Source organism: Talpa occidentalis, unplaced genomic scaffold (assembly GCF_014898055.3).
Source record: "Talpa occidentalis isolate TD23 unplaced genomic scaffold, MPIMG_talOcc4v2.1 talOcc4.11, whole genome shotgun sequence".
Taxonomy (NCBI): domain Eukaryota; kingdom Metazoa; phylum Chordata; class Mammalia; order Eulipotyphla; family Talpidae; genus Talpa; species Talpa occidentalis.
Genome location: NW_023601104.1, coordinates 61,834,472 through 61,857,418, shown reverse-complemented (window position 1 = coordinate 61,857,418; position 22,947 = coordinate 61,834,472).

The following is a 22,947-nucleotide window of genomic DNA, read 5'->3' as shown; positions in this document are numbered from 1 at the left end:
ATTCCAGGAGAGAAAAAGAAATTATCTTTCCCTAGATCAAGATCAGTAGTAGCTTAGTACTTCCCAAGATCATAGAGTGCTGATAAACTTAGCATAATTTGTGCACCTAAATATGGCATCACAGAGGATTTGCCTGTGTCATTTAAATCTCAGACATTGTCCTTTTTGGAGGAAATATTGCAAGCTTTCTAAATGCTACCTTCTCATTGAACTTCCAAAGTGATCTTTAAGAGGCTGTCTGCAAACAGGCAATAATAGGGAATTAGACCTCACTGTCTCCTGAACCATCTCTTCTGCATTAAATGGGTAATCATTTTGTTTTTCAGAGAAAAACAGTACTACTGTTTTTCCTTGAAGCTGCACTGTCCACTGTAATAGCCATTGAGTTCTTGCCTATTTAGTTCTTGAAATGTGACTAATCTGAATGGAGATACACCGTAAAGTATATAAAATTTGATATTGATTACACATTGAAATAAGAATACTTAGACATATTGGATTAAGATATTTTACTAAAATTAATTATACTTGTTTCTGCCCTTTTAATTTGGATATTAGATTATTTTAGATTACATATGTGCCTTGTGTTTTATTTCTAGCAGTGAGGCTTAACTCTTGTTTCATGTTAGAGTCACTCAGTACTTTTTGAAAACTATCTGATGCCAACCCAGAGCATTTAAATCAGAAATATTGGGTTGGGGCTCAGCATCAGTGTCGTTTTTTTTATTTTTTGTGCTGCTAAGGTAGTCAACATGAACTACTACTCTACATTTTGGAATTCTATGATTCTAAGACTCTAATGATTACTTTTGCAGGTTAAAAGTTCAGAGCTGTGATTTTCCTTTCGTGTAATCAACTTTGTTTTGATCTATTTCTCTCTAAAGAAACTACAATATTTTTCAAGTCATGCAATTTAGAATATTGTTTTATTTTCTAATGAAGTTAACATGAATCCAATACACTCCCAGGACTGAAAGAAAATGCACTGAACTTGGGATTTTAAGGTCAATGAGTAATATGTAATTTTTTCTGGGGATTCTTCTTACACTTGCCCTTTTCATCTTGAAAATACCTGCTTTGTTCCTGTTGCTAACAAGTCAACTACAATCCGTGCACAGCGCCGCATCTAGTGCTTACAAATAGCCTTTCAACAGAATGAAGAGGACACAGGACTACAGAGACACTAAGACCGAGGATCTGGCCTGGAGGAGGGGTCACCGTGGACCCCAGCACACATCCTGGCAGCCACGGCACAGGAGGATGTTGAAATCCTGAGTCTACTGGTCCTTTGGTGCCCTACTGCCTGGTCCCTTTAATCCCTATTACCCTCACCAGCACTAGTTCTCGGATATCTGCAACACATGCAGAGACAACAGTCTGAAAACCTTTCCTTATTAAAACCTATTACTAAAAAGAAAAGCAAGAAAAGCATCCGTATGCTTCTTAGACTTGAATGTACCAACGAATCACCTGGGATCCCGTTAAAATGCAGACGCTGCTTGAGTGGGTCTGGGTTGTGGCGAGTCCTGCAGTTCTAACAGCATCCACGTGAGACCAGGGCTACTGTCCCATGAACCAACTGTGAGAAGCAAGGCCTCGGGGCTTAGGAAATTAGCTAAGACTCACCTGGGCAGGTGGAGCTTGTGCTTAGCTGTCTAGCCACTTATAAGACATGCATGTGCACAGAGCACCCTTTTAAATGAAGTCTCTAATTTGTCTTTGGAAGCAGCAACGTGGACACTGATTTTTCTTTTTGTAGAAAAGTATGCATCCTGAGTAGGGCAGTATCTTCAGATCATGTTACACCACCCCCTAGACCACCTGCCTTCCATTCTGCGTGGAAGAAGGAGGCTGTGTGTTCAGAGAAGGTCTCTGAGAGCTAATTCTATATTTCTAGTTCTGTATTTCTCCAGACCTCCTTGTATCTACCAATAGGAATCAAAACTGAGTCCAAAGAGCCAAAACCATTCCCTGCCTTCCCTGCCCAGCTCTCTTGCCACCACTGTCTACCTTGGGTCCCCACATCCAATGGCATCATGCTTTTTATCCTTGTTTGCTTCGGGGGCCACAAGACATCCAATCTCCAGGTCGCCTCACTTCTCACATTGTCCACTCCCCATAGGCTCTGCATATCCCTCATTCCACATTCACCTGCCAGTCACAAGACACCTAACTCCCAAATGCCCTCCTTTTGGAGGGGCCTCTTTACTGTTTTAGCAAATTCTCTTGTATCTTCAGCCTTTCCTCTGAACGGTTCTCTCCCCTGGACCTCCTGAACGACGTTCTCCCCTCATTATTCCAACCACTGGGCTGGAGCTTGAGGGGCATTCTCCTTCCCCAAATATTGCTTCCATGCCATCTTCCCTCCTCCCTTGCTAAACCCCCTCAGCTATTTCTCTCATCCCATCACCTTGTCACTCGCTACCACTCCTCATTGCAGTGATCAAGCCCTGGATTGCTCTTACTCATTGATTTCTTTAGTTCCTGACTCACTGTGACTCTGTCCTCTACAGTAAGCCCTCACACTTCACCTTCTCGGTAGATCCTTGGAAGTGGCAACTTTAAGTGAGACAACTTATATTGAAAGTAGGTCTTCAAATAACACCATTTCATTCACTGTAAACTGGAACAGGTTTTCTTATTAACGCTGTAACAAAACTACTACAGAAAATAGGGACATTTCAACACTCGCTCAGGTGGAGCATCTAACACCCATTCTCTTTGTGACCTGAACTCCTTTGACATCTGGTTTGACACCCCCCTCAGTCACTCTGTCCCATGGACATTTCCTCTCAGACCAATAATTATGACATTTTTGATTGAGATGATTTCTAAAATATCACAAAATAAAAAATAAAATAAGCACACTGTAAATTTATTTCTGGCTGACAGCACATCACCCGTTGGGGTCAGGTGGAGAGCCTTCCGTGTGAAGACTCAGGGACCGAGGACCCCTCTGATTTAAGCGAGAGCCATTCCCAGGGCCTCCGGGGCCTTGCCTACATTCTCGACAACCAGGTGACAAACAGAATAGAGGGAAGGTATAGGATTTCATAGAGGATTTTTGTGTGGTAAGCCTAGACACAGGGCATCACTTCCACCCATATTCCATTTGCCAGGAAGAGTCACTGACCCTGTCTTCCAGGAGCCATAAAAATGCAGTCCAGCCACTTTTGGCGACCAACTGCCCCACCATCCATATTCTCATTTTCTTTCATCCTGGTCTCTGACCCTTTTCCTCCTAACTCTTCAGATCACGCCACCTCTTGCCCAACTCCAACAAAATCTCAGCCACTGGGCCCACCAATCCATCAGTGCCCCCATCTTTTGTTGTCCCTCACCCACTTCCCTTTCAGCATTTGTAAACCACCTGGGCAACCACCATCGGACTCCCTTCCATCTAATTCCTATTCCCTTCCCTCTCTAGCTTTGTCTTTTGGCAAAACCTCAATCCTGGATAAATGCAGCAAATTGTGTTGTAGCTGAACAGCAAAACACAGCTGAGGAAAAACTCACAACCACACTCTCCAATCCCACCTCGCATTCATGACAGTGAACATCAGTGAGCTCTCGGCGCTGCCAGGCAACCATGTCTGTTCCCCACTCTCCTAGGCAACCATGCAGTATCTCTTAGCCACTCTCTACAAGCCCCTGAAATCTTCTTGGCCATTCTTACTTTCAGATGATGACTTTGCTTCCTACTTCACTGAGAAAACTGAAGTCATCAGAAAAGAAATCCACAAATGTTCCCCACAACCCTCTATGTCACTCCCCACCCACTGGTACTGGCAGCCACATGTGCCTGGTGTCCCTGCGCCCATCAAAGCCCTCACCTGTGCTCCAGCTCCACCCTCTGCTACCGGCTCAAGTCATGGTTGCAGCAATACCCCTCCCACTCACCCTACACACACACACACACACACGCATGCACACACGCACACACACACACATCAAAAATCCCTCCTCTTCTTATTCAATTAGATTCACTACACAAAAATGCTCTAAGTCACTCGTGTTTTTAAAAAAATTCCTTTTATCCCAACTCCCTTACTAGTTATTTTCCATTTCTCTATCTCCAATTCCTCCCCGTCCTTTCTCTCTCAACCCCTCCAAGCTGGCTTTCACCCTCTAGACTATTGTCAGGGTAGCAAATGGCCTCCCCTTCACTAAATCTGATGGTACCTTCTCAGCCCTCCCCCAATGTGACCTACCAGCATCATTTGGCAAAGATCATATGGTCCTTTCCTCACCAAGCTGCTTCCTCAGCTTCTACGATACCACACTGTCTTCATTTCCCTTCAAACTCACTGGTAGTTTCTCATCATTCCCCTCTGCTGCTTCCTCCCTGTCTCCCAGACCTCTTGGGGAGCCATGGAGCTTAATCCTCACACTTTTCCTACTCTCCATCTGCTCTCCCCAGTGGTCTCAGGCACCAGCTAAGTTCTGAAGGCTTCCACAGTGCTCCTCCGTGCCGGGTGCTTCCCCTAGCTTCATGCCCTGAGGTCCAAAGCCTCTGGGACAGCTTCACTTGGTGGTTAAACTCAGATGATCAAAAGCATAGTAGTCCTTCCCAAACTGGCTTCACTCATAATCTTTTCATCTTCAAAGCAACTCTAATCTCTCAGTTGGTCATGCAAAAATGAGAAAACAAACATACCCCAAAAAACTCAAAATCTAAAAGAAAAAAAAGTAGAGTCAGTAATTCCACTCTTTCTCGTACACCCAGTTAAACTTGTCAGGAAATCCTGAATTTTCCTCCAAATTATATTCGCTTGTCACTGTTTTCACCATCTTAGTCCAAGTCACTGTGTATCTCCCCTGGATTCCTGCAGGAACCTCCTTACTTGTCTTCTCTGTTGTACCTTTGCCCTCCTACTATCTATTCTCAATGATGCAACAAGAGTGATCCTGTTGTAATACAGACCCCAAAATGACTTCCTACCTCACTCAACATAAAAGCAGAAGTCCTGGATGTCTTACAAGAACTGACATAATCTGGCCATTTTCTCTTCAGTCTCATTCTCCATTATTCAACATTTTCATTTCACGGATCTCTTTGCTGTTATCTGTGTGCCTCAGGGCCTTTGCATTGATGGGTCCCTCTGCTTGGAATATTCTTGCCCCAGATACCCACCTAGTAAAACTCCTGCTCCTTTTTTCAAGAACTTGTTCACTGACTCTCCTTAACTGTCTTATATAAAATACTTTTAAATGGCAATCTATCACATTCAAACATTTTATTATTTAATTACTATGTTTGCTTTCTCCCTACCTATCCTCCCATTAAGAATGGGAGGATAGGGCCTCCCCGGTGGCGCAGCGGTTGAGTGCTGGGTTGCGAAGCTGCCTGCAGCCTCTGCAGCGCCGGTTCGATCCCCGGCTGCTCCCCGGCCACCAGCGGAGGGTCCCACATGGCGCGCAGACCTCTCCTGCCGCCCGCTGCTCCCCTCAGCAGTGTACTTCGGTCCTTCTGCCTGCTCTGCTCCCCGCTCTGGCTCTGGTGAATTCTCTCACCCTCCCGCGCTTCTGACTGTACCCAGTGCATGTATAAACAAAAAACAAACAAACAAATAAATAAATGAAAAACATGCCTCTATAAAAAAAAAAAAAAAAAAAAGAATGGGAGGATAAGCTCCATGAGAGTAAGATTTTGTAACTTTTTTCCCACTAACATCCTAATTCCTAGAGCAATGCTCATAAATATTTGTTGAATAAATAAATGAAATCATATCTCCACAGTCCTTAGCCCAGTGCCATGCACCCAGGAAGCACTTGATAAATGTTCATTGTACAAGTCAATTAAAAAACCTCTACCACCTCCATTTGAAAACCCTTTATTTGAGAATGTCTAAAGCTCTCTACTCTAGCAAAGAATCATTTAAAAAATATAGAGGAACTGGAGAAGCATAAGAGTTATGTCATACAAATGAAGTACTGGCAGTACCATCTTTCACACCTTCACAGCTGCTGTTCCAGATATTTCAAGCTGACTAATTAGCACCAAGATCTCAATCTTGTAGCCTTCATCTAGCCATTTGCTGGACTTGATGTCCAACATGAATGCTGTCAGCCTTTGCTTGTTCTTTCATGCCTCTGCCTCCCCTAGCACCTCATGACTGAGTCCACGAAGAAAAGGATGAAAAAGATGAGGTGGTGATGGAGGAGGAGGTGGATGAAAAAACTACCATTTCTTTTTGCCTGACCTATACCAATAGTGTTGCTCAACTCAGCCTGAGCTTCAAGATCATCTGGATGTTTTCTAAAACCACAGCTGCTTGGAAGCCACCCCAGAACTACAATGGCAGACTCTCCAACGGTTGTGCCCAGGTGGGTGGGCATTGTTAAATCTCTCCAAGGACCATTCTGCTGTGCAGACAGGTGTGAGCAACCCTGGCCAAGGCACTTCACTTTATCTCATTTTATCTTCACAACAGCCACAGAGGTGGGTATTTTGATCTTTATTTTATAGATGATGAAATCAAGTCTCAGAGAAGTTAAGAACTTGCCCAAGGTAGTCAATTTACAAAGTGACAGATGAAGGTTCAAATTCAAGCCTTGCTAAGCTATCTTCTGTCTGCAGGTACAGGCCACCCCAAGTCTTAAAGTTTACCAGCAGGCAAGGCTGAAACCCATGGTGGTACCTAGTCATTGATCACTCTGGAAAACCTCAGAAATGCCCGTTGGAGCCAGCAGCACAAGAACTGTCCCTTGGGCACCCATCACAGACAGAAATCCTGCTCACAGTGCCACTGACAGGCAAGGAGCTGGGTCCAACTGTGGCTTTCTAAAGGAAGAACAAGTACAATAGACACATTTTCCCAAGATATTACATTTTGACCAATTGACTGATACAAAGCCATAAACACCAGGAGGAGGCAACAGGGAGGAAAACCAGCAAGTGCCATGGACCACTTCAAATGCTTCATGCAAAGAGCACTTCCCACAGCTTGTTCTACGAGTTCTTTTCCTATCTTTTAAGTAAATGTCTATCATATGCCTGAGTGGTGCTGTGTGCTGTTCTAGGCTCTAGGATCCAGAGGCAAATCCAAACCCCTCTCTCTCCTCTCTCATCACTGAACAGATTCTGACCCTGACCAGATGGAATCTTTCCTTCCCTGCCTTGCCAATTTCCTCCTTTGAGGTCTTTAAATACAGAATGACTGGGGAGCAGATGATAGGGCATGAGAGACAAGGATCTTTAAGAAAGAGATGTTACAGCAGTGTGTGAAGAAAACAAATAGGACAGAAAGGAATTACATAGCTAACACCATGTGCCTGGCAATATTCTAAAGGTTCCCATGTGTCACTTAAAACTTATGATGACACTATGAGAAAAGAACTGTGATGATTTTACAGCTGAGTCTCTGGCCAGGGTTAAACAGCTGGTAAGTAGTCAAGCAGGGATTTAGACCTTGTCAGAGTGGGCTCCGTAGCTCATGCTCTTTCATTCCATTTTACGGCTCCTGACCCAAGCTGCTCTCCACAGTCAAAGCCCCCGTTAAGACACTCATCAAATAGAAAATCAAAAATCACTATCTTATGTCCTTCTCCTTGCTCAACCTTGCCATGATACAGTAAATCACAGCAAGCGAAAGCTTAACTTGATGAGCTGTTACAAGGCAAACACCTCAGCAACCACTACCAGGGTCCAGAAATAGAACATTTTTTCCCCCAAAGCTCCTCAGTGTGTCCCCTCCTGCTAAATGTGCCTTTCTCTTCACAGAGATAATCACTAATCTGACTAAAAGTAATCCTATCTTCGGGTTTCTTTCCTAGATACACCCAGATAGATAGTATAGCAGTGCCTTTTGTAAATCCAGGAGCCTTTTCAATCTCTTCCTCCATCCCTTTCTTTTTCTTACAATGTGTCTGGGAATCTGACCCATAGACCTCAAGGGACCTGTACCGACACAATCACCGGCAGTTCCTCTGCCTTCCACATTCGTTGCTGATGGGCCCTCAGGTCCAGAGGCCTGGTCAGTCCAGGTTGATCTTTCGACTAGAGCCTAGGTACTAGCTTGTTTTCTCCTGAGCAGTCATGTGCAATCTGGTTGTCTCTCCCGTGATGATGGCAGCTGTTGATATTAATGCTGAGATCTATTAATTCAAAGGGCGTTGCAAAGTGGTGCTATTCTAGTCCTATCATTTCTATTCCATTTATTTACCCATTCATTGGAACACTTTTATAAATATACGTTTTCCCTCATCTCCTATTTGGTTACTCAATGATTCCATTCCTCTAAGAAAGTAGAATAAATGATTCTTTCCCTTCATCTATCAAAATAATTGGTTTCCTAACATTCTCTGGAGAAGATTGATTTTTTTAATACCATTATGAAGTCATGGATTTAAACTTATTTGATGGGCTTTAGATAACTTCAATTATACTTTTTAAATTCAAATTTTCCCCTATTGCCAACAGCAGTCTGCTCAAATTGGCTTCAGAGTGTTTTGACATGATTCTCATGATCTGTGATAGTCTCTTTACCATCTAGTATGACAGGCTGTTCCAGACACATCTCAAACATTTCCTACCCCTAGGAATAGTCATTTCTCTAGATTTGTTTAGTGGGAAATGGAATTTCAAGATCACATTCTGGGGACTCAGGATTCTCATTGCTATGTGGTTGGTCATTGTTTCTGGAACTTCTCAGTGAACAGAGCTAGCAAATAGGTACATGCACACATGTACATGTACACACACACACAAGACATGCACAATGTACATTTTTGTATGTATGCTATATTCAATTAAAAGGGTTTTTTTGGTTAAAATGCTGTATTTTCTCCCTCAATTTGCTTGCCTAGACTCCCAACAATACAAGCACTGTGGGGCTATTGGCACAAAGCCCATCTCAATATTTTGCAGGCTTTTAGGGAAATAGAAAATAGTTTTTCAATTTGAGTTTAGAGATCCAACTCTCATTTCATTGTTATTTTCAATGTTGTTTTCTCTCATATATTAGTTCAGAAAAGAAGAAAAAAATCTGTTTGTCCCTGCCATTTTACAAAGTCTGTTTATATCTTCCAAAAACCAAAATTTTATCAAATAATCTTCTTGGAGGACTATTTTGGATGCAAGCTGTTGCAGAAGAGAAAATAATGTCCTATAGGCCAGCCCACCTGTGCTTGTTTTCACTCTGAGTTTGCTCATTGCAAGTTCAGACTAAAGAGCAAGCCACATGTATTGCTAACAATACACCTTCTTGCAACAGGAGACATCTAAAGAATTTTTGATAAATACTATATTAAGAAAGGATTTAGTCTCTTTTAAAAAGTATGAAAATAGAATGGCTATGCCAAAGAGTCAAGGGCAAATCTTATGCTTGTTATAGTTTCCAATGGAAATAGAGGAAAACATTTGCTTTAATACTTGTCATCATGAAGACAGACCCAATGTTTCAAGTTTTACATGTGAAAGCCCTTTGGATGGTGCAATACACTACACAAATGGACTAACTATATTATTATTAAATATTATTTAATTAAATTCAAAAATTCTTCTTTTAAGATGACCTTGACCAAGTCTATGTGCCCTGACATGTCATTTGCAAATGAAAGGCAGAGGAACATGAGCACATCAGACCGGCTGCCTCTGAGTGCCTCCAGGGAGGCCAATAATGTGACCCTGTGATCATCATTATCTTCATAAAAAGAAAGATCTGGAGGTTGAAACAGGGCCAGCCTCCTGGGTTTCCCACTGACAAAAAGCACAAAGACAAAAATCTTCATATGTTTACAAGTCCACACATGCCCTTGATTGTTTACCAGCACTCAGGCCACAGGGTGTTTAGACAGAAGTGCCCTGTCTCAGGAAAGTTCTAGAAAGTGTGCTGCCCTGAAGCAGAGTGCTAAGGTCCAGACTAAAAAGTCAGGAAGGCAAGAATACGTGTGATGTTTTAGGAAAACTGTAAATGAATGAGAGGTTTTGAGAGACAAGCTCAGGGAAGGAATGTAGATCTCCCTTAAGCCTCTAATTATGCAGATTTATACGTGGGAATCCCAACCACACTGGAGGTAAGTGAAAGTCATTCTATCAAAGAGAAGATTCTTCTCTAGAGGGGAAAGATGAAGTACCAGCAAAATAAGTGGGGAATACCATAATTATGTTTATGGATCAAGCTGGAATCATATCTTTAATGAAGCCTCAAAAATCTTTTTTTTCTAGATACGTACATCTCACCTGTGGCCCGAGGGCTCGTTCCCACCCTGAGTAGGTGTACGCTTTCTGTTAACAAGTGCTGCCCTTTGCACTCACACAAAGAGCTTTTACTGAATTTTTCAATGCTATTAAAAAAATAATTGGTAAATATGCCGCCAAGAACAGGAAATGTAATTATTCCATTTATACATTCACTTTGCTTTCCTCTACTGTGAGAGGAATAACAAAGGAGGTAGTTAAACTAAAATATATCTAACTCATAAAACAGATCCCCTTCCTTTCTTATAGAATGTTATGACTGGAAACAGATAAACAAATGCCTTAATCTAAAAATATACATTTCAGAGATAGGTTGCCTCCTCTTTCTCATCAACTTAATTTCATCTTCCAGAATCATCTGCATTTCTTCTACAAAAAAGGACATAAATGTACTATCAGGAATATCACAGATAGTATAAAGAGCTCCTCTGTTCTGGTTTCAGTTCAACTGAACCCATTAGTCCCCAGAAATTGGGGGACCTCCTGTCACTTCAGAAGTGCTGTTGGTCTCTCTGAGGAAACATCAGCGCGGAGGCCTATGGCCTTGCAATTGGGTGTCTTCTCCGCCTGAGCTTAGACTCCAAATCCAGCCTCACCTTAACTCTACACTTCAGCCCTGAAATTTCAAGTTCTGGCTCCAGCCACCTCCCTCGTTATCATGCAACTTAGCCATGATGTTCTCAGTGTCTGTGGCAGCAGCCATCAGGCGACCACCTGTTTCTGACTCTAAGGCCCTGTTTTCAGGTCTCAAAGCTCCTAGTCCATCAGCTCTTTCCTGCCCATTGCAGCCTCCTGTCAGCATCTGCCCAGCCCTAACAGAACTCAGTTCTTGCAGTTCTACCAGGAAGTAATGCATTGGGTTATTAGCAGTCACCTTTTTTGGAGAATAAAAGTTTTAAGCTATCCCCAGTCATCATGCCACGGGATCCTGTATGACAGATTCCTGGTGTGTTAAGAGGACAGAAGGGCACACAGAGGAGCAGCCCACTCAGGTCAAAGGGAGGGTATACATAAAATGGGCAACAGAAATGTGCTCCAGAGACAGAAGTTCGGAAAACCTCATTTAGCGCTAAGAAGATTTCTCCAGTGTACTACAGCAAGAAGGTTGGCCTCTCCAAGATATGGGAGAATTTTACCAGAACCATTGAGAACTTGTAGTAAGTTCACTGAAGCATTATTTAAATGAAATAAGCAGTGTCCAACTTTGGTTAAAGAACAATGTACATGAAAAGAGCCTAAATAGTCTTGCATGCAAGTAAGGAAAGAGGAGCCAGAATATTTTTTTGTTTGGCTGGAAAACTCCAACAAACCAAAATTCTCAGTCCTGCAGAACAGGCCAAAAAAGAAGTCCAAAAGGTGAAAAGCAGTTTCGCTAATGGTGCAGCCACAGCCCCAAGCACACTTAGCCCATAGGGACATCTATTGAGAAGGGTCAGGATGCAGAAACTCAAAAAAATAGGGGCCACCTGTGGGAAGGGGCATAGGGAAAAAGAGAATCATGACAAATATAACACTACAATAGAAGCCACAGCAACCTTGGAAAAGAGAATCAGGGCCTCCCTGGTGGCACAAGGGGTTAAGCACAACACCGTGAAGCTATCCGCAATCTCTGCAGCATGAGTTCAATCCCCGGCTGGCCAGGGAGCAACCCACATGGCACAGCAGACCTCTCCTGACTCGCTGCTGCTTCCCTCAGCAGTGTATTTCAGTCAGTCTGCCTGTTCTGCTCCCCACTCTGTCTCTGGTGGATCCTCTCACCCCCTGCACCTCTAGCTTATACCCCAGTTTTTGTATGCATAAATAAATAAATATTTTTTTAAAAAAAGAGAATTTAAGACTAAATGGTTCTGCTCTCTGGTAGGAAACAAAGAGCTACCCGCTCTGCTCTTCTCGGTGGTACCCACAAAGGATGCGTTTAGGGGATTGGCTATGCTGTATCATGGACAGAAGCAGAAGAGAAAATTCCCAAGGCTGTCAGTGGGGCACCAGAATGCCTCTCAAAAGTACAATTGCATCATCTCAGGGCCTATTTGTTCCTTAAAGCATCGCTGCATGTGTTTCAATTTCCTTATCTGCAAAATGGGGCTCAGAAGAGCACCTATCTCGGTTAAGTTGTGAGGACTAAAGGCTTAGGGTGAGTATAATAGTGTTTGGCACATTGTAAGCACTCAGTAAACATGTCTATAGTAACTGCATTATATAACTATATAAGTGTATAACTGTAATATTTATACTATAGCTATAAATTTAATAATTGTATTACCACCATGCAGAGCTAGATCATCTACATAAAATACTGTGTTATACAAGTGACACCATGTGTTAGGTGTATTATAGGTCCTCTCCTCTAATATAGGATCTAGTTGAAAGCAATGAGCAGAAATGCACAAAAGATATATAAAATGAAGCTACAATACAATAGGGTTATCTCTATATGACTTTAATGGGGTAACTATAAAAAGATACTGTTTGAGCATTAATTTATCAATTATTATTTGATTAACTTGGAATGATAGTACAATTCAGATATGCTTACTTTTAAAATTTTGAGAGGGGACCTCTCTGGTGGTGCAAGGGGTTAAGTCTCAGCACTATCAAGCTATCAGGAGCCTCTGTGACATTAGTTTGATCCCTGGCCAGGGCACTAACCCACAGGGCACAGCAGACCTCTCCTGTCTCACCCGCTGCTCCCTTCAGCATTGTATTTCAGTAGACCCACCTGTTCTGCTCCTCCCTCTGTCTCTGGTGAATTATCTCACCTCCCCGTACCTCTGGCCTACACCACAGTTCTTGTATGAATAAATAAAAATAAATCTTAAAAAAAAATTCTGAGTGGGTTATTAAACTGTACAAAGTTAGGAGTATGCCATATGTAGTTTTAGCTGAAAGGAAAAAAGGCCAAGGACCTCAGATACCAGTTTGTGTAAGGGAGCCTCATTTGCTACTCAAAAGACAGAATCAGCCACTATATAACGGACCAGTTTGAAAGTCAGTCCCAGAATTTTTAGGGAGGTATTCAGAAGCTAAAGAAAGTCCAGGAAAAGATCATAGGCAAATTTAAAGATCAAGATATTGCCACAGGCTTATTCACTTGTGTGGTATCTTGAGTTGACCAAAGAATCATTCATCCTAGATTTGTATTATGAAGCAGCTCACAAATTTGACCATGAGGCATATTAAAGCCTTCACCTATGTATTTGTCAGGGTTCTTCAAAGAAACAGAATCAAGGCTGTATTGTGTGTGTGCATAATGGTATCTATATCTATATCTTTCTATCTATCTATCTATCTATCTATCTATCTATCTATCTATCTATCTATGCACCTACCTATATGGGGGGAGGAGAGAGAGTTTAAGGAATTGGCTCACATGTCACATGATTATGTAGAATGGCAAGTACAAAATTAGCAAGATAGACTGGCAAGATAAAGATCCAGAGAAGACCAGATATTGCAGAATTCTTCCTTATTCCAGGGAGAATTCCTTTTTCTATAAAGGTCTTTAACTTATTAGATGAGGCCCATTGTGGAAGATAATCTGTTTCAACCAACATAAACTGTCTTAGCCAAAGTGTATTGATTTAAATATTAGTCATCTAGGGCCTCCCCGGTGGCGCAGCGGTTGAGTGCTGGGTTGCGAAGCTGCCTGCGGCCTCTGCGGCGCCGGTTCGATCCCCAGCTGCTCCCCGGCCACCAGAGGAGGGTCCCACATGGCGCGCAGACCTCTCCTGCCGCCCGCTGCTCCCCTCAGCAGTGTACTTCGGTCCTTCTGCCTGCTCTGCTCCCCGCTCTGGCTCTGGTGAATTCTCTCACCCTCCCGTGCTTCTGACTGTACCCAGTGCATGTATAAACAAAACAAACAAACAAACCACCAAACAAATAAATAAAGCATGCCTCTATTAAAAAAAAAAAAAAAAGAATAAATATTAGTCATCTAAAAATACCTTCATTGAAATATCTAGAATGATGTTTGACCAGATAGCTAGGTATTGTGACTTAGTCAAGTTGAAAAATGTCCTTTAACATTTTAAAATTTCTATGAAACTAACCTAGTTTGGTGCTACTTGCCACCTTCCAGCCTGGTTATTTCTAGATGTTTCAGAAGGAAGACAGGATAATTCTGGTATGTGTTCAGTGTGCAAGTTTCCATCAAATAAGACTTTCACTAAGGGGAAATAATATTGGAAGATGGAGGTTCCTCAAAACACTAAAAATGGCCCTACCATACAATCCAACAATTCCACTCCTAGCAATCTACCCAAAGGACATAAATACACTAATTTGGAAAGAAACCTGCACTCCTTTGTTTATTGCAGCAGTATTTATACAACACAATAGCTAAGATATGAAACAACCCAAATGTCCCAAAACAGAAGACTAGATTAAGAAGTTGTGGTATAGGGGCCTCCCCAGTGGCGCAGCGGTTGAGCACTGGGTTGAGAAGCTGCCCGCAGCCTCTGCAGTGCCGGTTGGATCCCCGGCTGCTCCCCGGCCACCAGAGGAGGGTCCCACATGGCGCGCAGACCTCTCCTGCCGCCCGCTGCTCCCCTCAGCAGTGTACTTCGGTCCTTCTGCCTGCTCTGCTCCCCGCTCTGGCTCTGGTGAATTCTCTCACCCTCCCGCGCTTCTGACTGTACCCAGTGCTTGTATAAATAAATAAATAAATAAATAAATAAATAAATAAATAAATAAATAAATAAATAAATAAATAAATAAAGAAGTTGTGGTATATATACATAGTGGACTACTATTTAGTGATCAAATAAGATAAACTCATGCCATTTGCAGTCAAATGGATGGAGTTGGAAGGGATTATGCTAAGTGAAACAAGTCAGAGGAGATAAATATCTGATGGTTTCACTAATATGTGGAATATAGAGAAATCAAAGTATCACAAATGAAAAAAAGGAAGACAAAACTTGCAAGTTGACCATAGACCTGAGGCACATAGAGGGAAAGGGGAGAGGAAGGGGTGAAAACAGAAAAGGGAAGAGCCCAACATATTGTGGTGATGGATCATGGGTGCTGTTGTGGTGGGAAAACTATGGGGACCACACAGGAAGGGAGAAATCAAGTACCACACAAAAACTAGCAAAGATATAAGAAAATAAATAAATACATACATACAAAATAATATTGAAATAATGAAGGTGTCTTATATTTACCTCCTCCTTATGGAGCACATAAAGTACACAGCAAAATACCTTGCATGTATCCAAACGTTGAGAGAACTAATCAAAATATCAATAATTCTTTCATTGCTCTGTACCTTAATAAGGAATTTACTAACAAAATGTTTATCCAGGAGTTGCCAAAATATTTGCTTCTTTAATAGAGTAGAAATCACTCTACAAAATCATAGTTTCATTCAAAATCTAAAATATTAATGCATTAGACAGTGTAGACATTTCACTCGTATTTTGGCAACACAAATTCCCATTGTCTGAGTGATTGTTAGTTAAATCTTAGGGAAAGATTCCAAAGAATTGTCATCTGCTATCCTGCCAGCAAATGTCGAAGTTTCCTTATGAAAATAAAATTTTCCAATCTTCAGAATGTGCCCTACCATACATTCTTGAAATGTTGAAATATATTCCCCTCATTCCCCATAAATAAACAAAGCAGGGTCCACGCTGATAAGGAGTTGCCTTTTGGCCCTGGGTCAGGAATGTAGAAAGCATCATGCCCAGTATCATGCTATCAAGTCAAAGGCTGCAGCATGAGATAGTATGAGAGACCCAGTTTCCATCCTTGGGTGCCTGACTCAGTTTACAGGAGAGGATCAAATTTTACTACCCATCAGGCTCTCTTTACCTATGTGAAGGCAAAATGGTAGTGCAGTGACTGCCTGCAGTTAAACCTGACTTTGTCCATAAAAGAACGAAACTGGACTCCAGAAGATGTAACAAGGTTTTTAGTACCTGCCACATCCTCAATGTTCTTTACTTTGTTTGGAGGTGTTTCCCATCTGTGGATTGGCATGTATCTTCTGCCCATAAATTTTGAGCCATTTCATGCAGTTCACTTCTTGGGGAAACTCTCATAGAGCAGTCATTCATGAAATACGTGCCACGAAACACTAAACCATTAGGAATCAGGATTACTTGAGTGGGGAGGGAGAGGTAGATGCTGAGATTGTTACTTTGAGGAGCACATGACCCAGGTTCAATATGTCTACACTCCGGGACTCTTCAGTGCCCTTAATAGAGTAATACGGGTCACCATTTGTGTGTTGTGTGTGTGCACTGTGGGTGTTATATGTATTGTGTGTCTGCTGAACATGCTGTGCACATGTATGTTATCTGTATGTTGTATTACAGAACTGGCTTTTCAGAATATATACAGAATATAAATTGGGAAATCCTATTCACTTGATCTTAACTTTTCAAGTGTACTTCTTTTTTTTTTTTTTTAAATATTAAATTTTATTTTTATATTCCCCCATACAATTGCAAACGCCCCATTCTGACCCCAATCCTTCCCCTCCCGCCCCCCACCCCCAAAAAGTGTCTCTGGTTCATAGTTTTTTGTCAATAAGACTAATTATTTCCTGTTTATTAGGATTTTGCTAACTGCATAAAAGAAACTTCTAAGAAATAAACATAATTTCCTGGGGCCTCCCTAATGGCACAAGGGGTTAAGCACCGTACTATGAAGCAATCTGCAGCCTCTGCAGCACGAGTTCAATCCCTGGTTGGTCAGGGAGCAACCCACATGGTGAGGTAGACTTCTCCTGTCTCACCCACTGCTCCCCTCAGCAGTGTATTTCAGTCATTCTACCTGTTCTGTTCCCCACTCTGTCTCTGGTGAATCTTCTCGTCCCCCACATCTCTGGCCTGTACCCCAGCTCTTGTATGTATAAATAAATCTTTAAAAAAATAAAATAAATATAATTTCCTAGCAAGTCTGTAATCAACTTGAAAAATGTTCAGCTAAAAAATAAATACAAAATGAAGTTTTTAAGGCAATATTCAGAGGAAATAAAATATTAATGAAAGTGTAGAATAACACTTCAAATAGCAGTGCCAACAAAATGAATGTAAAACAACATATATAGATATGAAGATATATCAATAGAATATATTTATTCACCTTCCCAAACCTCAAATGTGACATTGCATAATTCCTAAAGCTTAGCCATTCTCAAGTTGATTTTCAAGAATTAAGTACCTAAATAATTTTACTTGTGTATCCAATATCTTCCCTTTCCTCTTTTGGCACTTTTTTCTTTCACTTGAATTCATAGTTTTCTTTTCAATTAATCTCACTCATCCAACAATATCTGAGCACTATTGTAGGAAAAAGGCAAATCATAATTACCTTGCTTAACTACAGAAAATACTATGGCTCCAAATCTGGTGGTTTAACAAGGTTCAACCTCTCATTCCTGATATTTCAAAAACTAATTGAAACTGCATTAACTTTTACTTCAAATGGCTTTGCTTTTAGCCAAATTATGTTAATTATATTTACTCTATTAAGATCAGAAGCTCTATGTAATTAGAAATATATGGGAAAATGAATAACTACTAAATAAATTCTCTTTTATGATAAACAAAAATTATCAAAACATGGGTGATATGGAGCAAAGAAATGATAAAAATGCTTAGTGTTATTGAATTAAAAATGTCTAACATCTACTGGTAATGAAAAACATTGATTGAGAAATTATTATGTGTCAGGTACCATGCTAAGCGACTTACATGAATTATTTCATTCAATCCTCAACACCCTAAAATAGGCATATTTTTGTAGTTATGGTAACAGATTCAGAGGGGCTAAGTAATTTGCCAAGGCTATGTAGGCAACAAATAACAGAGCGGAGACTAAAACCCACCCTCTCGCACACTACCCTGACAAGGAGACTGTATTATTTATCTGTTTCTGAGTAATAAATTTATTAATTACCAACTTTGTGGTAACCACACCCATTTATTATCTTCATTTTTTTAGGTCAGGAGATGAGGCCTGGCTTAGCTGGGCCCCCTGTTCAGTGTCTATCTCCCTAAGCTGCATTCTAAGTGTTAGCTCAACTGCACTAGTTTCTAGAGTTTGGGTGTCTTTCCATGTTCATATAGTTTTTAAGCAGAATTCAGTTCCTTGCAGCTACAAGATCTAGTTTTAGTGTTGGCTCTCAGCCAGGGGCTACTGTCAGTCTGGAGACTGCCCCAAGTTTCCTGCTGTGTGGTGGCTTACTTCTCCAAGGCCAGAAGAACATCTCTCCTGAGTCTCCCCAGTCTGCAACAAAGCAACCATGAATAGTGATAACATAACCACGAGGGGATGACTATTTCATCACCTTTGCCATTTTCTATTTGCTAAAAGCAACTCCCCCAGCACTCAGGGGAAGGGATTATGCAGGATGTGACTCACTCCTCTTAAAGTAATGCCTATACAGACACTAGTGTTCTATGCCTAACTGTTGTTTAACTGATATCTTTGGATAGGGATCAACACCAAAGAAGAGGGTAAAAGCATTTGGGTTCAACATAATTCATACAACTGGCAACAGCAGAAATCAAATAGATTCAAGTAGATAAAATGGGTCCCCAAATTCTATATGTCTGAAGACTTTTGCGCCTATAGTAAATCTGTAATTTCACTGTTGAATAATTTGAGATCAATGTTAGATGAATCCGCAGTAAATGAAGACTGTTATTTAGCACATAACACTAACAACTAATTTTTGAGAAGCCATTTTCTCTATTAGTGAACTTGACTTTACAATAAGGACCATTAACCTATGAATTTTTCTAACTAGTAATCAAATGAAACAATACTGACCTACCATTTTACGATGATTGAACTAAGTCCCCAAGAATAGATTTTCACCAAAACCTCCAGAAATGCTAAGGTTGTGATGACTCACTTGTTAAGTGCTATGCCCATAGGCATAACTATTGGTGAATTGTCAAGCGATACATTCCTTTTTCAAGGCAACATTGTACTAGCTTTGCTAGCTAAGTGCTTCAGGGTTATAAAGAGTATGTGTGCATGAATTATTAACAAATATTAAAATTTATTGCAGAGAACTATAAGAAAGATCAGCAAAAGAAGTTATTACCTATTAGCAGCACAGATACTCAGAGACCTCATCTGACCTACTGAAATATTGTCAGCTTCATAAATAATCAATGCCATTTAGAAGGATCAACTGTATGGAGGGAGAAGGAAACTAAGCTTTTGCTGGTGAGCATAATGCAGTATGTACAGAGGTCGAATCATGGCACTTAAACCAAACTCATATAATATTTTTTTAAATATTTATTTATTTATTTATTTATTTATTTATTTATTTATTTATACAAGCACTGGGTACTGTCAGAAGCGCGGGAGGGTGAGAGAATTCACCAGAGCCAGAGCGGGGAGCAGAGCAGGCAGAAGGACTGAAGTACACTGCTGAGGGGAGCAGCGGGCGGCAGGAGAGGTCTGCGCGCCATGTGGGATCTTGCCTAGCAGCCAGGGATGGAACCTGCGCTGCAGAGGCTGCAGGCAGCTTTGCAACCCAGCGCTCAACTGCTGTGCCACCAGGGAGGCCCTCATATAATATTTTAAACCAATGTTACTTGAATTAAAAAAAAAAAAAATAAAAAATAAGTGTTATTTGCTCACTATTGCTCCGCATAGAACAGCAGCCTTAAACTAAGTGATACTCTTTGGTCATCTTAAATTTACAGATTTTTTTAATGGGGTATTTGATTGGGTCACATGCCACTGTGTGATTTGGAGAATTTTATCTATATAATCTCTCCCAACCTCCTAAGAATGACTGGTTCCTTCACACCACACACATAAAGCATAGCCTTCAGATTATGAATCTGGCCCTAGTCTAGCAGGTGGTACAGGGACTAGGAGGCTGTACTGTCCCAGAGAACATGATTATAACAATGTTCACAAGTTGAGAAGCCAGCTTCTAAGAAGAACAATGAACAGCTAACAAGAGGTCATCAAGAGTCCTGCAGTCCACAGTGATGCTGAAACACCCCCTTGGACATCAGAAACCAACACAGACTGCACGGAGGAAAATGGAGGAGATTCATGCTTCAATGAACAGGAGGTGAGTAAGGAGACACACCTGGAGGCCACAGTCCAGGGTGGGGGACACTAACTATAGGAATGTATTTTACATAAATAAACATACGAAGATGAAATATCTTTAAGACTGTGACTCTTGAAAATTTACCCTAAAGAAGAAAATCAAAATAGGAGAAAAATACTCTATGTTTGAAGATATGTTATACTATTGTTTATAATGGCCCCCAATCAGAAACAATTTAAATGTCCAGGAATAATGGATCAGTGACTTAGACAGGAAAAATTATATATTTGTATATATATATAATAGTATGTATATAATAGTTTATATATTTTTGTATATAATACATATAGTATATACATGTTAGTGTATATATAGTATATATATGCTGTACATATAGTATATATCATATATGTGTGTATATATATATATATAGAGAGAGAGAGAGAGAGAGAGAGAGAGCACACGCAACTTAGTGAAAACGTGGAGATACAGACTGATTATTGTTCTCTGAAGCCCTGGGAGTATGTAGCATGAGGAGAGAACCAAGGACAGACTCCTGAAAATTCAATCCACTATGGGATAATCAGTGCTCTATGTACAGAATTATATCCTCTACAAAATTCACATGTTGAAGTCCTAATTCTCAATGTTTTGGTATTTGGAGGTGGAGGCTTTGGGAGGTCATTAGGATTAGAAGGGGCCCAAGGGTGCTCCCTCTACTGTATGAGGAGAGCTACCAGCCAGGAAGAGAATCTGCACCTGAACCAACCATCCTGCAACTTGATCTTGGGCTTCTAACTTCCAGCTGATGTTGAAGCTCCCCAGTCAATAGCATTCTGTTTTGGGAGCCTAGCAGACTGATACAATTGGGAGGAAAAATGGATCTTTTACTGAGAAGAGAAAAAGAGGAAGAAAAAACAAGAGGGATTACATGGAAGAGAAGTCCTGCACGCTAAGGGGAAGGGAAAGTGCTTCCAGAAGATGAGTAGTCCCAGATATCAGTTGATTCCAGCAACAAGGAGTCAGGTGGTTTTGCTCTGTTTTATTTTTCTTTTCTTTTTCACCTTAGTCAGGTTAGAAGTCAAATTTTGAGTTGAAATGTTTCTGGGAGAGAAAGTGCAGCAAGTAGATCTTAAAAGTTCTCATCACAAGAAAAAAGCACCATAACTACATCAGGTGAAGGATCTTACCTAAGCGTGGTAGTCATTTCACAATATATCACCCATCAAACCATTGTGTTGTGGAGCTGACAATAGGCGTCACTTAGATCATAATAAAACTAGATGACAAAATTTGAAAATAAATAAATAAAGGTTAATGTTTTCATGTAACTTTGAACAGGTCACTTACTAGGTTTGTGCCTTGGTTTTCTTGTCTGTAAGTGAGATTGGTGGATCCTGCCCCCACCCGCTAGTGTGGTTGTAAAACTTTAAATTAAATTAGACCTAACATAGTTGTGAGGGTGAAGGCAGAGGGCAGGGCAACTCTTCACCAGCCCCATCTAGTTCTGGCTTCATTGGCAGCAGCCAACATGAGCAGCAATAGACGCTTTAAACCAGTCAACTCGCTTTTAATGCCCATAAGCGGCCACGCTACCTCCGCAGATGGTGGTCCCCCAGGGCACAGCTCCTCCTTGGCAGGGGAAGGAGCTGGTGGTTTCCAGCCAGGCACCAGAAGTGCAGGTTTAATTTCTGAAGCCACATTACCCTGTTATTAGCCGCTGGAGCCAGCAGTTGAACTGGGCTCTGCCCATCCCAAGGCCTTGCCTGGGCATGTGCGGGAAGCCTCTTTGAACAGCTTCAAATAACATTTTATGTCTCAAAATACCACAAGCAATTGAGGACAGTCTGGACTCAGAGGCTGCACATTTCTTCAAACAAATAACTTATCACTTTTTTTTAACAAACAGGGTAGGGGAGAGAAGAGTTTCAATAACTGAAAAGACAGATATGGTTATTAAAGTTCAACATACCCTTTTCTTCTGCAGTTCATTCTTCAATAAAACATGCACACAACTCAGAACAAACACAGCCCACACAGCACGGCTCTGCTCTAGAAGTGAGGACTGGGCTGGATTTCTGTCCCCTAGACTGGAAGCTGACAAATTCTCACCTGAGAGCAGGATAGCAAGCAGAAAAAAAGAGAATTCTCTCCTTTCTCTTAAAGAGTAGGTTCCCCAAAGAGGCATTCTAGTTCCCAGGAGAAAGAATGGGATTTGGAATCTGGACTGGGATTAGTGCCTAGCAGGTCTGGTTGAGTTAACCATTCTGAGACCCAACTTGCTTCCTATTTCCTAAAATCTCAGCTAATTGCATCCACTCCCAGGGTGGCTGTGAGGAGGAAATGCTGAAAGCACAGCTGGATTTTTTTTTTTTTTTGACTCAGTGTGTGCCTACACTATGTCACCAAGTCCCAGCCCATGTGCTTTTTAAGACCCCGCATCACCTCTCACAGCAGCTGCTCGATAAGCATGAGGTCCACTCCTCCCATCGTGTGCACCCCATGCTGTGAGCAGCTCACAACCTCAGATGGCAAGTTTGGATCTTCAATTCTGTAAAAGTAATGACAGTCTACGCCTGCATCCCTCAGAACATCTTTCCTCATTCATCCTACTCCGCCCTTCTCAGTCCACTTTTGCCCTCCCCCAACCTAATTGCATTTTCCAGCACTTCGGAATTTTTTTTAAATTTATTTATTTATGCATACA